Source organism: Tachypleus tridentatus, chromosome 3, assembly GCF_004210375.1.
Source record: "Tachypleus tridentatus isolate NWPU-2018 chromosome 3, ASM421037v1, whole genome shotgun sequence".
Taxonomy (NCBI): domain Eukaryota; kingdom Metazoa; phylum Arthropoda; class Merostomata; order Xiphosura; family Limulidae; genus Tachypleus; species Tachypleus tridentatus.
The window spans coordinates 9,335,329-9,352,221 of NC_134827.1; the positions used below are offsets into that span (position 1 = coordinate 9,335,329).

At 34.3% G+C, this 16,893-nt stretch overlaps 1 long non-coding RNA gene across 1 annotated transcript; it reads right to left on the reverse strand.

The window, feature by feature from the left end:
• Nucleotides 1–6,783: 6,783 nt before the first annotated feature.
• On the reverse strand, nucleotides 6,784–7,791 carry LOC143246013 (uncharacterized). Its single transcript, XR_013025723.1, has 2 exons — nucleotides 7,700–7,791; nucleotides 6,784–6,986 (listed from the first exon to the last, which is right to left on the reverse strand). It is a non-coding gene; the product is annotated as an uncharacterized LOC143246013 (long non-coding RNA).
• Nucleotides 7,792–16,893: the final 9,102 nt, after the last annotated feature.

Genomic DNA, 16,893 nt, shown 5'->3' on the forward strand with positions numbered 1-16,893 from the left:
TCCCCTCTAACTCTTTTTTTCAAAATACCTATACAACGAAATTATAACCTATTAAGACTTACATTAAATATTTCTGTAGGTAAAAACCTAAATTCCTATTTGTTCTACCACTAGCATTAGTATATTACTTTGGCAGCTTAAATACTCAACCAGAACACCTAAATCTTTTTCTTACGTTACATTGTTGAGGTTTTTCTCCATGCAAATTATACTCATAACTCAAATTGTGATATCCCACGTTTTCCCTGAAGAAAAAATGATTAGTCAACAAACTTTAAAAAACTGTTAGATCACTTCGCAAAATATCTTTTTCATCATACTTTCGAAATCTTTTGCTATCACTGATGTAAGACTAATAGGTCTATATTACTGGATCAATTCTTATTACCTTCCTTGAAAAGAGAAATAACATTAGCCAACTACTCGTCTTTTAGCGTTTGTCCGCTATTCAGGTACTTAGAAAAAAATAATAGCGAGTGGCTCACATATTCAATCTTTACTTTCTTTTAAGACCCTTAGGTAAATATTATCTGGCCCAAAAGCTTTATCATCCTTTATCATTATTTAAAAATCCCCGTTTTTCCTTTGTTCTCTTCGTTATTTGTCGTTTTTCTTCAAAATCTACCTCACTAAAACTATTTTTATTTTCAGAAAAAAATTTAAAAGAACTTGTAAAATTCAAAAGGAATTACTGATTTGAACTTAAAGAATAATCTTAAGCTTGATTTTTAAATTTAAATAACAAGTTTTAAATCAGTCAGGGTTGAAATTTGTTTAATTTTTTTTTAATGAAAAGAAAAAGTTCGGTAAATAACTTTATTTTAAATATTACTATTACAAACTTAATAGTTTCATCTTCACAGTTCGTATGATTCAAGAATGAAATTTCTTAGCTTTAAAATATTATGTTTGAAATCAGCAGTTCATTATAATTTGAAACAATAAATATGTATTTGAAAGAAGTCATCACTATTATTGAAAAACTAGTTATACGATCAAAGAAAAATGTTTTCTTAATTTTCTTGTATGATATTTATATTAAAAAGTAATCAAAAGAAATTAGCATGAGTTTTAATGATTAACTTACATATAACTGTCAGGGTCTTAGATACATGGCCTGGGATTCTTCTAAAGTGGCCCGGCATGGCCAAGCGCGTTAAGGCGTGCGACTCATAATCCGAGGGTCGCGGGTTCGCATCCCCGTCGCGCCAAACATGCTCGCCCTTTCAGCCGTGGGGCGTTATAATGTGACGGTCAATCCCACTATTCGTTGGTAAAAAGTAGCCCAAGAGTTGGCGGTAGGTGGTGATGACTAGCTGCCTTCCCTCTAGTCTTACACTGCAAAATTAGGGACGGCTAGCACAGATAGCCCTTGAGTAGGTTTGTGCGAAATTCAAAAACAAACAAACAAACAAATCTTCTAAAGTAGATGTCTGTAACTTGTTGGCGATAAATTCAAAAATAAACGGACAGCACATAGCCCACTTGTTTTAAAATAATATATTCAAAACACCTTAAACATATGTTCAAATTTTTTTACACTATAGAAAATCACAGTTTTATCTAAAACTCTAAATAATTTTCTTATTTACTCAAACGTCCACTCGGGCTGATTCAGTTCTTTTATAATTCAGTTAATAAGGCAATGTTTTTCTATGTTGTTTCCTACTGTACAATCTACGATATATTTACTTAACGTTACTCGGTGGATTGCCATAATTATACCTCGAACTTTAAATAATTATTTCCTTTTCGTCAAAGCCCACAGAGACGGGTTCAGTTAATTAAGAGTAGCCCAAAAGTTGTCGGTATGTGATGTTGACTAATTGCCTTCCCTCTATTCCATCATTACTAAATTGGAAAAGGCTAACGCAGATAGCCCTAGTCTAGCTTTGAGCAAACTTCAAAACAAATCAAACCGTTCTGAAGCTGGTTCGGCAAAGAAAATACCATTATAAAGTTAATTTACAAATTTAGTAAGATTAGTCACAATATAACAACCTCCACAACTGAGAGGGCGAGCATGTTTGGTAGGATGGAGATTCGAACCCGCAAAATTTAATAAGAAGCAATATTAAAATGTGTGTGTGTGTTTTTTCTTAAAGCAAAGCCACATCGGACTATTTGCTCAGTCCATCAAGGGGACTCGAACCCTTGACTTAACCATTGTAAATCCATAAACTTACCACTGTGTCAGCAGGGAACCGTTAAAAGGTTCCAAAGCCACTTCTAGTATTTTAATCTATGGATTTGTTTCTTTCTCATTTTATAAGTTAAAAGAAAACCTCCACATGTATTTAGTTATTTAATATAGGGTTACTCAAAGAATGGAGAGCCCTCATAATTAATAACAAATTATTACAACACGTAGCATTTTAGTGAGTATCAATGTATGATATCTTGTAACTAACTTACTCTTTCACTCATTAATATATATGTGAGTTTATCCACATGATACCTTATGCCATAATGGACAAGTTGGCCAGATCAGAATTCTTTACAGCTTCGGCACAGATTCCTCTAATTTTGAACTGTGGATCAGAAGAAGCGTGACCAATCAGAAGCATCCTCCTCCTGAAGTGGATACTCCTAACCAATGAGTTGAAATGGCTAGCAAACTTATAACACACCTACCGCCATGTCTCACTAACACCAACGTGCTTGGATTTTTATTATAAGTACCTTGTTCTCCAGTAATCCTGGTATAAAAAGCCAATGACACTACCATTTCGTTACCCATTTTAAATGTTTAATCTCTCGTTCAGTGATCCAGCGAGATGTTTAGCCCTGGTATCAGTAAGTCTTGGGGGGGGGGGAATAAAAAGAATCTGGTATTCTATTGATTCTCGTGTTGTTGTTTTTTTTTCATTTTTGGTTAAAAGAGTAGACCTTGGGGGTTTCCTGGGCTGATGAGCTTGGCTGTACTCGTCCCTTGCCTTTTCTATTCTTTTGGCCCTGCTCATATTTATTATACTTCAGGTTTTCAGGGGTTTTACCAAGAGAGTTGTGTATGCTGTTTTCTCCCCCCACAGTGGCACAGGTATGTCTGCGCAATGCTAGAAGACAAGTTTCAAGACTCGTAGTGACAAATGACTCTTGTGTAGCTTTACGTTTAATTACTAACGCCACCATTTAAAATTTATGTTTGGTCCGAATATAAGCTCTTTATAAAAAACTGTATAAATATTTTGCAATTGTTTCTGATGAAATCTTTAATGAAAGAAACCGTTTTCGTTTTATTTATTACAAATTACTTATTTCATTTCGTACTTTTTAATGTAAAAAAATTAAAAAAGCTGTAAATCCTTTAGTTGTAATCCTATCTTGAGCTTATTTAGCTTCATGTCACATAACACAATGTCCTAATTTTACGTTTCATCTTTCATCTCACTTGTTAAGACACATCCGTTTTAAAACTATACAGCATTTTGAGGTAGGAGAAGTTGTCCTTTGAATTTTAAATTATATCCTGATATAGACTGTGTTATGTTGACCTACACAAAAACTAACAAAATGAGTTAAATTGCCAAGGAAACATTTTCTCAGTTCCTGCTTTCAGAGTTGCCAAATATGATGCAACACAAGACTTTTTCAGTTCGATAAACCAGGCAGAAATGTGCTAAATCTGTAGATTATGTCATGTCTACCACTTTTTCGACCTTGACTGAGATTAGATCAAGTTGTTGCTGTACAACTACAACAGTTTGGCTCACATTACATCATTTGTTAACAAGTCCGGTTCACCAATCATGCTAGTTTCATTCCCCACTTGCATTTGGAGAAACATATAACTTGAAATAAAAGCTTATAATGTAAGTTGATATGATTCACTGAAAACAATTTCTGACATATTTTCTCAATGAATTTTCACTTAGTTTTAATATATAAGCAATTTTGTTTTTGTTTTTTAGCATTGATGTGCCCCTTGAGCAATTTTGAAGGCGTGACACAGTTAGTGAAAAAACAAACAAATTTTATGTTCTTACTATAAAGAATATCTTATGACAATCTGGAGGATGAATTAATGATGTGTTTATAGTTCACAAAAGTTCGCTTTTATATGTACGTTTCATTTTCTGTGAAGGCGATACAGACAAGATCACAGTTTCGCCTTGTTAGCCTTTCCATTTCCTGCAGTAAAGCTGCTGGTTTGTTATAAGAGTAAGGCGTGCGACTCGTAATCCGAGGGTCGCGGGTTCGCGCCCGCGTCGCGCTAAACATGCTCGCCCTCCCAGCCGTGGGGGTGTATAATGTGACGGTCAATCCCACTATTCGTTGGTAAAAGAGTAGCCCAAGAGTTGGCGGTGGGTGGTGATGACTAGCTGCCTTCCCTCTAGTCTTACACTGCTAAATTAGGGACGGCTAGCACAGATAGCCCTCGAGTAGCTTTGTGCGAAATTCAAAAACAAAACAAAACAAACAAACTTGTTATAAGAGTGAGAGTCGATCTGTTAGCATGAGTAGTGGTGATTCGATGCTGTCCTTCCTATAGTCAGTAGTACAGAACTAGGGACGATGGCAGTAGCTTTGTCATAAATGTAAAGAAAAGGTAATTTGCTTATTTGTTTGTAATTAAGCACAAAGCCATACAACGGGCTATTTGTGCTCTGCCGACCACCGGTATCAAAAGCCGATTTGTAGTGCTGGAAGTCCGCAGACATACCACTGTGCTACTGAGGAGGCGAGAAAATATAATGACAATAAATAAATTATTATTTAACATATTTTGCTTATAAGCCGTACATGCAATTTTAATGTTTTGTATTTGTTTTTATAATGAAAAATACAAAGTATATTGCTTTAAAATTGTCAGTAACAGCTTTCGATTGCACTAGCTGTATTGGACTGACTGGTGGTTAGGACACTTGATTCGGAATCTGTATGTAGCAGAATCAAATTCCTCTCACAGAATATGCTCGCCCTTTAGCCATGGGGGCTAGATAATCTTCGGTCAATCCCACTTTTTGTTGGCAAAATGTTAACTTCCTAACGTCTAGTCTGTTACTGATAAATTAGGGAAGGTAAGCGTAGACTGCTTTCGAAGACCTTTGCTCGAAATTCAAAACAACACAGATTAGCCGTCGTTCAGCTACACGATGTGATCTGCTTAGGACGCCATTTGCGAATTTTTCCGTCTTGCTAATGGTGCTAATTTGACATGAAAATGAAACAAAAATACTTCGGTAGCTCTTTATGCTTATTGTTATTTCTACAGTTCATTCTATATTCTAAAATAGTTCTCTGTTTAAACTCAACGTGAAAACAGTTCATTCTATATTCTAAAATAGTTCTCTGTTTAAACTCAACGTGAAAACAGTTCATTCTATATTCTAAAATAGTTCTCTGTTTAAACTCAACGTGAAAACAGTTCATTCTATATTCTAAAATAGTTCTCTGTTTAAACTCAACGTGAAATGCGTGAAAATATCTGGTTTTGAATGTTAAGAAAGCATAAAGTTGTGAATTTTGCATTTGCTGTATGAACTAAAGAGATTGTGTCCACTTTTTTAATTTAAAGGTTATAAAAACGTGAACTGTCTGCTTATTCAAACAATTATCATATGAACATTTCAAACCTTTCAGAAATTGAAATTTAGGAAAACGAAACAGCGACTTTCCTAACCGAATACATTTTTGTTTTCACTTTTCTATTTTCCCGAGGAAAGGGTATGGTTATAGAAGAGATTTGGTCTTATACAACCATAAGTATGATAAAATTACTCTTTTAAATTTAGAATGATATTTCACAGAACTTTGCATATCGGCCCAACATGGTCAGGTGGTTAAGGCACTCGACTCGTAATCAGAGTATCATGAGTTCGAACCATAGTGGCGTTCTTAATATATGCTTTAAGCCAAATCGGTACAGTAAGTCACCGGTATCAAGAAAATATTTCTGTTTGTCTGTCTGTGGACGCGTCTTCTAAACGAATTAACTAGTGTGAATCAAACTTTAATATACCTCATTTACTGAAGTTGAATTTTGCTTAAAGAACTGAAGCTTTAGGAATTATCCAGATAGATTATTAGGTGCAATGTTATCAACTACAAAGTAAATAAATCAAACAGGTGAGTGTGGTGTATAAGTGTGGTGTATAAGCTGGAGTAGTTTAGTTACGTCTGAAATTATCAAAGATACTTCCTAGTGAATATTATAGGAATCTGTATCACTTGCAAACTTATGAATACATACAGATCACTTTTGTATCTAATAATTTTTTTTTAATGGGATCGTATTCTGAAACTAGTTCATAAAATACAAAATATTTATTATTACCGGTATTATACGAGAAGCAAATAAAAAGACTGGTGATTACTGGTATTAAACTATAAGCAAGAGGAAAATTTATGATCGAATGTGGGGTGAAATAATTGTCAATGTAAAACGCCAATATATGTGTTTTCTTACACTAATGTCACATCAGGTTATCTGCTGAGTTCACCACATGGGGATTCTAACGCACGATTTGAACGTTGTAAAGCCGTAGACTTACCATTGTATCAGCGAATGACTACGAAACGTCAACCCCAATCTCTTAGCATTATTTATTGGCACTTTCGTATATTATCAAAATAATAAATAACACACAACGTTAAAGTGTGTACATAATTAAATTCATTGATTTTAATTAAAATGTTTTTAATAGTGTACCTATTTTAACGTTGTGTGTTATTATTTTTGCAATATATTAAAAGGTTTCCAAGAAAAAAAATTAAACACGCGTTATATTACTGGCAATTAAATAATTGAATTTTCCAGACATTAAAATCGCAAATGACAAATTTGTCAGTTCTCATTTATTTCTTTGTAAGGACAGATTTTGACATGAAAGCTAATGAATAGAAAACTGTTCTTCAAACCTTCTATGAAAGAATGAGTAAATCGATCCCCGCTGGCACAGCGGTAACTCTATGGATTTACAATGCTAAAATCAGGCGTTCGATTCCTCTCGATAAGACTCCGCAGATAGCCCGATGTGGCTTTGCTATAAAAAAAAAAAAAACAAAAAAACATCATACACCTACATGAGCAAATGGATCACAGCAAAACTTACGAAAGTATCGAAACAAAACTTTGTTGAAAGTCAAATCCGAATAATGCTTTAAGCAAAAACATTGTTGATAGTTTAGAGTAGTTGATTTAATTTGTAATTTTTTTACCACTTTTTACCACGTTTTCTGTTAATAACGCCGATTTTTGTCCTGATAGTAAAATTTTGAAAAAACAAAACAAAAAACTATGTTGAGGAATTTTAAGATTAGCTCATAAGTGGTCGCATTTATCGAAAGAACAATAATCCATTGGAGGTGCATCAGGCGACTTAGCAGGTATGCTAGGAAACGAAATCTCTTTGATTACAATATAAGGTTTCTGTTTGTTTTCACTTAAAATTTTGACGAATAGTTGAAGACCTTCTCGTAGCACAATATTACCCCTTTAACATTACTTTTAAATGTTAATTTAATAATAAAGATAAATACGGTCTCAAAAGGCAAAAACGTATTTTATATATAAAAGGTTAGGTGTTTCAGAATACATTTATTCTGTGTTCAGAAAAAATCTAAACTTTGTGTTTTAATTAATATTCAATATCATTAAATAATAGTAAAATTAGTATATGGGAAGTTACATATCATATAACGGAATAAACAAAACCATGTGTCACGTAATTTAGGAAATTATAGACATAAGTTTTACTTGAACGAACGAATAGGTTTCACAACATCCAGAAACTCCAGCGCTTGCGAATAGTTGACTATTCTTTTTCAGGAGTAAAACGAGTAAAGAATGTGTGGTTACAAACATGAAAGAAATGTGCACGTCACGTGAGCAGGAAATGTTTGCGGAAGGGGCCATAAAAATTGACCAATCCCAATTGAAGAAGGGTCTGTTGTTATGAAAACGAAATGTCTAGGATGCATGTTTAGCTCAAAGAAACAACTACTGAATAGTACGATAAAAGTAAAAAGAATTACTAATATATTCATTATAACGATAATAACTGTTCTCTATTATATAAATAACACATCTATTTAAAAGACCAAAATAATTTGATTCTAGAAAATCAAATCGCGAAGTGGACCGCTGGTACAGCGGTAGGTCTAGAGATTTAAAATGCGGAAATCAGGCGTTCGATTCCCCTTAGAGAGGCCACTAGATAGCCTATCTGGCTTAGTTATACGAAAACATACACAAAATGAAATTTAAAGAATAAATAATTTAATTTTTTTTTCTGTTAGAACTTATTTTATTTATTCGTTTGTTCTTTAAGGAATGAAAAACAATAAACTACATGGAATACCCATCGTAGTGTTTTAAAACGGAAACACAATCTATGGCCTAGCTTGCAAATGAAAACTAAACAGTCACTGACTTGGAAACTTACAGCGTTGGACTAATTTACTAATTAATTAACTCTCTTAATTAATAGCCACTTCGCTGTTTCACTCATGTTGGTATTTTTATGCAAAATTTTTTCGAAATTTCTAACGAAAATTCGAGTCGTAATTTCACGCCTAGATATTCAAAAAAAAATTCTAGGCGTCGTATATTATATTAAAATTTCCTCTAGCAAACAATACAAAACGACTAAATTAAAATATTAAAACATAGTTCACTACATTTCCCCTCCTTGAGTAATCCTTATACAAAATAAAACAATAGAATATTAATCTTACCTAAAATTTCGCACAAAAGGGCTATCTGTGCTAATTTAGCAGAAGCTAGTCATCACCACCCACCGCCAACTCTTGGGCTCTTACCAACGAATAGTGGGATTGACCGTCACATTATACACCCCACGGCTGGGTAATTAGTCGCACGCCTTACGCGCTCGGCCATTACTAACTGGTAAGGTAATTATTTACAATTAAGAATAATTAATATTTAAAACTAGACATTACAATTATCAAATCATACGTGTTAAACAAAGTACAATCACATTTTTGGTTAGCATAAAAAATCGTTTTCGTTATCTTTTTCTCTAAGTTGTCCATTTATCAATTGTTTTTGGTGTTTTCTTCTTCGTGACTTAAATACCTCTTGTCCTTTATTGTCATTTGAGTAGTAAATTATCAAGTGACAGAATGAAATCCAATTTTCTTGTTGCGGCAAGTTTATACCATTTCCTGTTCGCGTCAATTCATATTTTGATTTATTTCTAGAGGAAACTTATCATCTTTCCTTACTAAATCAATTTGAATAATAGTAGATATATAACCAGTGTCGATCAACATATTGCAAGGCTTCCTATCAATAAAGGCCCGGCATGGCCTAGCGCGTTAAGGCGTGCGTTTCGTAATCTGAGGTTCACGGGTTCGCATCCCGGTCGCGCCAAACATGCTCGCCTTTTCAGCCGTGGGGGCGTTATAATGTGACAGTCAATCCCACTATTCGTTGGTAAAAGAGTAGCCCAAGAGTTGGCGGTGGGTGGTGATGACTAGCTGCCTTCCCTATAGTCTTACACTGCTTAATTAGGGACGGATAGCCCTCGAGTAGCTTTGTGCGAAATTCAAACAAACAAACAAACAAACAAATCGTAAAAAATAAACGCAGTTTGCTTTTACATTTATAAATACACACTGTCAAATATTTTTGTTTGTATAACTCTTTTTATTATTCTATTTAACGTAGTGAAATGTTTTATTTGAATTGTTTTCTATTATTATAAAAAATTTCATTGTAGTTAGGCACAAAGCTTTACACTGGAATACATGTGTTCACTACAGGTATCGAAACCTAATATCTTGCTTTATAAGTCCGCAGAGGTACCATTGAGACATACATATATGAGTTTAAATCTTAGTTGCCACTGGAAACACCTTGTAACATAAAAATCTCTTAATCAGCAAATTATAAATAAAACAATTTTTTTTAATATTTATGTTAATTTTCGATCTTGAACACTGCCATCTACTGGGAAGTCAGATCCGTTATCGATAAATTTCAGTTATTCTAACCCAAGATGACGTTTTACTTGATTGAAAAATGTGCAAACACAGAACACTAATTTCAACACTATCAAGTAATATAGATATAGAACAAAAGAAAGATGGAAATTAAATAATAAATTTGGAAAACTAAACATATTTGTTGATCCAAACAATTAAAGAAAGAAATAAGACGAGTTAACGAATAAAAACAACAATTTTGTAATCTATCCATGTTTCGGGAATCAATAAAAATGTGCAATTATAATATTCATTTTTCTTTCTCAGATAGTTAGTACTTGAAATCTGAATAGAGCCACATGCGAGACTTGGGCCAAATGGTTGGGTGAGAGACTTCAAGATTAAAATTTCTTGGTGCTCTTAATTCTCAACTGCTGATGTGAGGGAAAATATCCAATCAGCAACATTCCTTCATCTTACATTATTATCGGATTGACTATAAATTTTGTACTACACTCACTAAAAGGTGCAGAATGTGTTCAGAAACATATCGAGTTCTGAACCGTGGACCTTTTTCGTAGTCGGGCACTTTAACCACTACATTCCTACAGTGGTTAAGGCACTCGACTCATAAGCCGAGGGTCGCAGGTTCGAATTCCCGTCGCACCAAACATGCTCGCCCTTTCAGCCGTGGGGGCATTATAATGTACGATCAATCCAACTATTCGTTGGTAAAATGGTGGTGGGTGGGATGACTAGCTGCCTTCCCTCTAGTCTTATACTGCTGAATTAGGAACGGTTAGCGCAGATAACCCTCATGTAGCCTTGTGCGAAATTCAAAACAAACAATCCCTGGCTCTTTTTTTTTTTCCTTATGTTGAAAGAAAATGAAAAATACATGAGGTAGTTGGTAAGGTGATAGCAAATTTTATGATTAGAGGGATAGAGAGGGAAAGTTTAACACCTAAATTGGAGGTTAATCGTAGGGAGTGATAAACCCTTAAACTAATAAACAGTGTTACATAAATATACGGAAAGAGAGACCGACAATATAGTAGACACATATATGTAGAGTAGGTAAAAAACTAAATGGACAGACAATAAGACTATTGAACTTATATGCATCTCGACGGCCAGGAACAGATTGACGAAAATAAAATAAATGATGGTTAAACAGGTAATCAAAGAGACAGACAAGTAAAAACAGTCTACGATACTGACAGTGGTGTATTTAGGTAGGGGTTAGAGGGGGCTCAACCTCAGGGCTCATTGATAATTTTATTCTATACTAAATTACACGGAATATAGAGTCCACAAAAATTGTTGGCCCCTGGGACCACACAACATTAAATCCGCCACCGGATATTGAGATGTTAAGACTCGGTACGGTTTACGCTCTATTATTGTTTACGTATGACGTCGCCTATCCAGTCCGCTTCAGTCTGGTTTAAACCGCTTTAAAGTAGCAAAAATTTAGAATGTTTTTCTTTTCCTTTGTGTTTCCGTTGTCGAACAAAGACGAGTAACGGAAAATAATTGGGACCGCATAGCTTATTGGCAACCAGCAAAATATAACTAATTCATATTTTGTTCTGAAGTTTATTAAAATAAACTCCATACAACTTACTCGTTGTAAAGTTATCAATTTTCGGACAATTCAGTTTAGTTCTAGTGTGTTTTCAGGTATTTTATGAAATACGTTTGTATGTGCGAGACGATTTTCTGGATATTTGATCATTTGTAATATAAACTTTTAGGCGTTCTTAACATATGCTTTAGGCCAAATCGGTAGAGTAAGTCACCGTTATCAAGAAAAACTTTGTCTGTCTGTCTGTAGACGCGTCTTCTAAATTCACCGGTGTGGATCAAACTTGGCATGCTCACTTAACAATCGAAATCCATATAAAACTTTCCCATATATTGAAAAAATCAAATATTCTATAAAATAAAATCTATATCGTTACTCTTATGGATACTGTAACTAGATGAGTTTGAGAAAACTTACAACATAAAATTCTTCAAGTGAAAAACTGTAAATAAAAATTTCAGTATTTTGGCCCTCATTTCACATAACAACCATAATATACAGGAATCAAATATCCAGCTACAGTGCGGAATGCTGGTCTAGAGACGTATTTTGGTCGCGTTGTTATTGGTCGAAACCTAGTGCAGTTTAGAGACCTTCCTTCCTTCTTTACGGGGCCCGGCATAGCCAGGTGGTTAAGAAACTCGACTCGTAATCTGAAAATCACTGGTTCGAATCACTGTCACACCAAACATGCTCGCCCACTATTTATTGGTAAAATAGTAGCCCAAGAGATGACAGTGGAGGGTGACTCGCTGCCTTCTCTTGGTCTTATACTGCTAAATTAGGTATGACTAGCACATATAGCTCTCATGTAGCTTTGTGCGAAGTTCAAAACAAACCAAACCTTCTTTACGGTTTCTATTTTAAAGTGAAATTTGTTAGCGAAAGTTACACGAGAACAGGATATAAATGTTTAAAACAATGTTTTTTCTTCCCATGAATATAATACAGCAGAATCTAGTACTTTATTAACACTTTGTTTCCTTTCGTTGCGAAAACGCTTCGCAAATAGTTCATCGATAAATCATCACTTTTCACTAGAACAAATTGTCAAGTACGTATTTCACATAAATACCCTAACAGATGCGCATTGAATACGTTAATCTAGGTAATATAGTAAGTTCTGATAATACTGGTCTGCGATGGTTTTATTGTCTTAAACTTTTTATATGTTCTACGGTAATTCCAGTATACTGAATCCAAAAATGATATAAAATTTTCCCTATCATGTACAGATTTTTTTATCAAACGTCATTTGTATTTTTACCTAAGGGAGTCATTATCATTGGAACTAATTCACATTTTGTTTTGATTAAAATGTTAACAACCGCTGGTTTGTTTTAAATTTCGCGCAAAGCTGCTCGAGGGCTATCTGCGCTAGCCGTCCCTAATTTACAGTGTAAGACTAGAGGAAAGGCAGCTAGTCATCACTACCTACCGCCACCTCTTGGGCTACTCTTTTGTTGGTCGTAACATCATAACGCTCCCACGGCTGAAATGGCAAACATGTTTGGTGTGACAGAGATACGAACCCGCGATCTTCGGACTACAAGTCAAGTGCCTTAACCACCTGGCTATACCAGGCCTAACAATCACTGACCAGTAGTGACGTGAGAGTCTTTTTTTTTTTGTTTCGATCGTTTTAGAACCCAAACATAACAAGCATAATAAAAAAAATATATATTCATTATGGTAAACGAAATAATAATTCGATTTAATTAAGAGTTTTCTTTTTTCTTCCATATTTGTAAAAATTCCTAACGTGATAAAAAACAACAAAAGAATATTATTTTCGAAATATGTGTTGCTGAATTACGAAAAACTCGTTATTAAAACCAAAATAATATTTATGAAGTTTAAATGTGCAGACCTGTGTAACAGTTGACGTATTTAGCATAATACCTTGAATACTGGTTGTGTTTTCTGTTAGATTTTAGACGATTCGTCAATTTATGAAAATTTGAATACATTGCGATCACTATAATCAAAATTTAGGTATTTGAAGACCTGAAAGGTCAAGTGCATGTTTGACCTCTCCCTCCTTCTTTGACTGTGGTTTTAAATAAGGCTTGCAATATTTTTTCATTTTATTTATAATTTGTTCTTTCTTTTTCAGGGCCATACCCATGAATGTTATCTTATGGCTAGGCCTACAGTGACATAACGGTATATCTGCTCACTTTCAACGCTAGAAATCATGTTTCGATACTCATGGTTGGCAGAACACAGTCAGCCCTTTATGTAGCTTCAAATAAAGTTTCTTTCTTTCCTATGGCAAGTATAGGTGAGGCTATGGAAAGGATGACGTTTAATTTTTACATGTTACACGTTTTTTAACTGATTCTGTAGCGTTTTGGCTCAAGAATAAGTGTATGATTTGTGAAATAATAGGTGTAAAGTGTTGTTTAGTTATTTCTATTAAAAGTGTGAAATCGTTTATATTATTATGTGAACTCTAAAAATATATATTTTAATTGCTTCAAAGACAAGATTTGGTTCAGTTACAAGTGCGTTTGTTGGTTGTCTTTGTATGATCTCATTTTGTTATGTGTTACATTTCAACATTAGATTTTTTTCTGGATTTGTTCCGTTGGTATTAGCGTTTCTTGATTTAGTGGTTCTGATTGTGCTGCTGCTGTAAGTATATATATATCGTATTATGTACAGGTGTATTGTGTGTTACTGGTGCAGGTAATTCTAGTATCTTCCTGTTAGAGTTTATTTTTGGATTGTGTGTGTTTCAATTTATTTTAGCTTATTGTGCACGTTATAGATTTTAGTTTGATGCTCTTATGTTTAGGACAGCCTTTATAATTTGCTGTGCGTCGCTGCTAATAGGTAGGGCACAGTGGGTTAATATGTTGTTTTGGGCATTAACAGTTATAATGGTTGCCGCCACAGTCCACACATCGTGAGATAGATTTACACGCTGGAGCAAAATGTCCGTATGTTTGCCATTTGTTACACCAGATTACAACCAGAGTGGGTGTTGCTGCTTCTTTCACTCCAAATCTCTAAGCTTCCTGTGACTTCAGTGTATGTGCTCTAATTGTGTTAGTTGATTTTGTGTTTCACTCGAAATAATGTTTTCTATATTTGTGTAAATGCGGGAGTAAAGTTATTGTTGCTGTTTACGTTTTCCTCTCTTTCCCCCACTCATATCGTTTAACTTTCACTTTATACTAAAGTTAGACCAAGCACTTAAGCCTGGATTCAAGAAGTATTTCATAATTAAACAATTTTTTTTAGAATATTTCTTACTTTTTGATGTAGAATATAGTTGTCCAAAGAAGTAAAATTTAAGATTATAATTAAATTAAATGTAAAAAATTTACTGAATTAAGACAGTAGAAATCTTGATCACAGCCCTACTGCTTCCAAAAAGAAGTAACAAAATTGCTTTGCTATTTCTGCCAAGTGTCTTGACTCGACTGCTGCATCTCTTTACTTTCCCTTTCTTAGAAGAATTCCTTGAAGAATGAATGCTACTGAAAATATCTTTAAATATTTTTCTCACTTTTAGCAAATTTGTAAGTGTCTTCCAAGGTTTAGGGAGAAAAAAGGCGGAAAAGTGCAGGTTTAAAAAAAAAATCTGCAAAAGTTTTAATGTAAAACTTTAAAGTGCACCAGAAAATGTTTTAAAAAAAAGAAACCCTCTTAGAGACAGAGTTTACCTTTACTCCCATGGAATCTATCATGCTTTCCCCACGTACAAAGATGGATTTGTAATTTGACGCTCAAAAACTTAGGTGTTTATTTCTATAGAGTATGGATACCTATGACGTTTAGATTAAAGCGGGAAAATAAGAATAATGAAAATATATAAATACGACGACGCTCAGTTTTAATACAAAGACAGATACATTTGTACAGTCACGTATATTCAACATGTATGTTAAAAGCAAACTATAGTACTCCAAAGCATTTATAATTGATCAGTTTGTACTGATAAAAATTATAATAAAAGAAATATAGCAATTTGTTCATCTCATCAACAAATATTCACTATAAATGTGTTTTAATTTTTTACATATCAATCTAAGAGAAAGCAAATAATACCACTTCTTTTCTTGGTATTTTGTTGTTGTTTTTTTTTAAATTCGCGCAAAGCTGCACTAGACGTTCCTAATTTAGCATTGTAAGACAAGTAGTCGGGCGTGTATAATAGGTCTGCCTGCATCCCCCTCATGATCCTCTGAAACCTACTTTTTTAAAAAGTTTTTAGGATACTTTTGAAGATTAAATATGTTTCCAGTTGTGCTTTCATGGTATAAGGGGGTTTTCGGGCCCTTTTCAAAATGGCTGCCACCGAAAATCGTAAAATTACACAATATATATGAAATGATCATTATTTGCATCCACTTGACCTATAATATTTAAATTGTTGTTATTCACTTATGTATAAAGCACAAATGGGACCAAAATATGGAATTTTGAAATTTTGTGACATGGCAGAAATCCAAGATGGCGGCCAAATTTTGGTGCATTTTCGCAAAATCGCTCATAACTTTTGAACCAGTTAACGTATAAAGTTGATTTTGGTGTCTAACCATATGTTTTGCCACATAAGGAATTCAATAGAACCATAATTAGAATGATTCATCCAACCCTAGTCATATTAGCAACATATTAACTGTGCACAATGAGTGCAAAGTGATTCATGCCATTTTCCGAAAAACGCCCTTATATTACACTCTTATACCATGAAAGCGCAACCGGAAACATATTTAATCTTCAAAAGTATCCTAAAATTTTTTTTAAAAAAGTAGGTTTCAGAGGATCATGGGGGGGATGCAGGCAGACTTATTATACATGCTCGACTATAAGGGAAAGGCAGCTCTTTTACCAAGGAATAGTAGGATTGACCATCACGTTATTGTTTAATCGAATCTAATGCATTAATTTTTATCCCTAGTTTTATTGTTCAAATGACTACAGTTAGATTTGTATACCTCCCCGAGTACAAAAATATAATCACCGTTTACGGTTGCTTAATAAAATGTTGTGACGATCTAGTTTGTTTGTTTGTTTGTTTGAATTTCGCGCAAAGCTATGCTAGGGCTATCTGCGCTAGCCGTCTCTAATTTACCAGTGTAGGACAAGAAGGAAGGTAGCTAATCATCTTCACCAATCGCCAACTCTTGAACTACTCTTTCACCAACGAACAGTGGGATTGATCGTCACATTATAATGCTCCCATGACTGAAAGAGCTAGCATGTGTGGTGTAACGTAGATACAAACCCATAACCCTCAGATTACGAGTCGAGCGCCCTAATCACGTGGCCATGCCGGGACATGTAACAATCTAATAAATTTCGTGTAGCAGTCCAGTGAAGTTGATTTTCCTTGTCTCAGATGTTGAAATGTAGGGGTCGAAACGTTGTTTGAGGACAGCTATCTATTGAGAAACAGT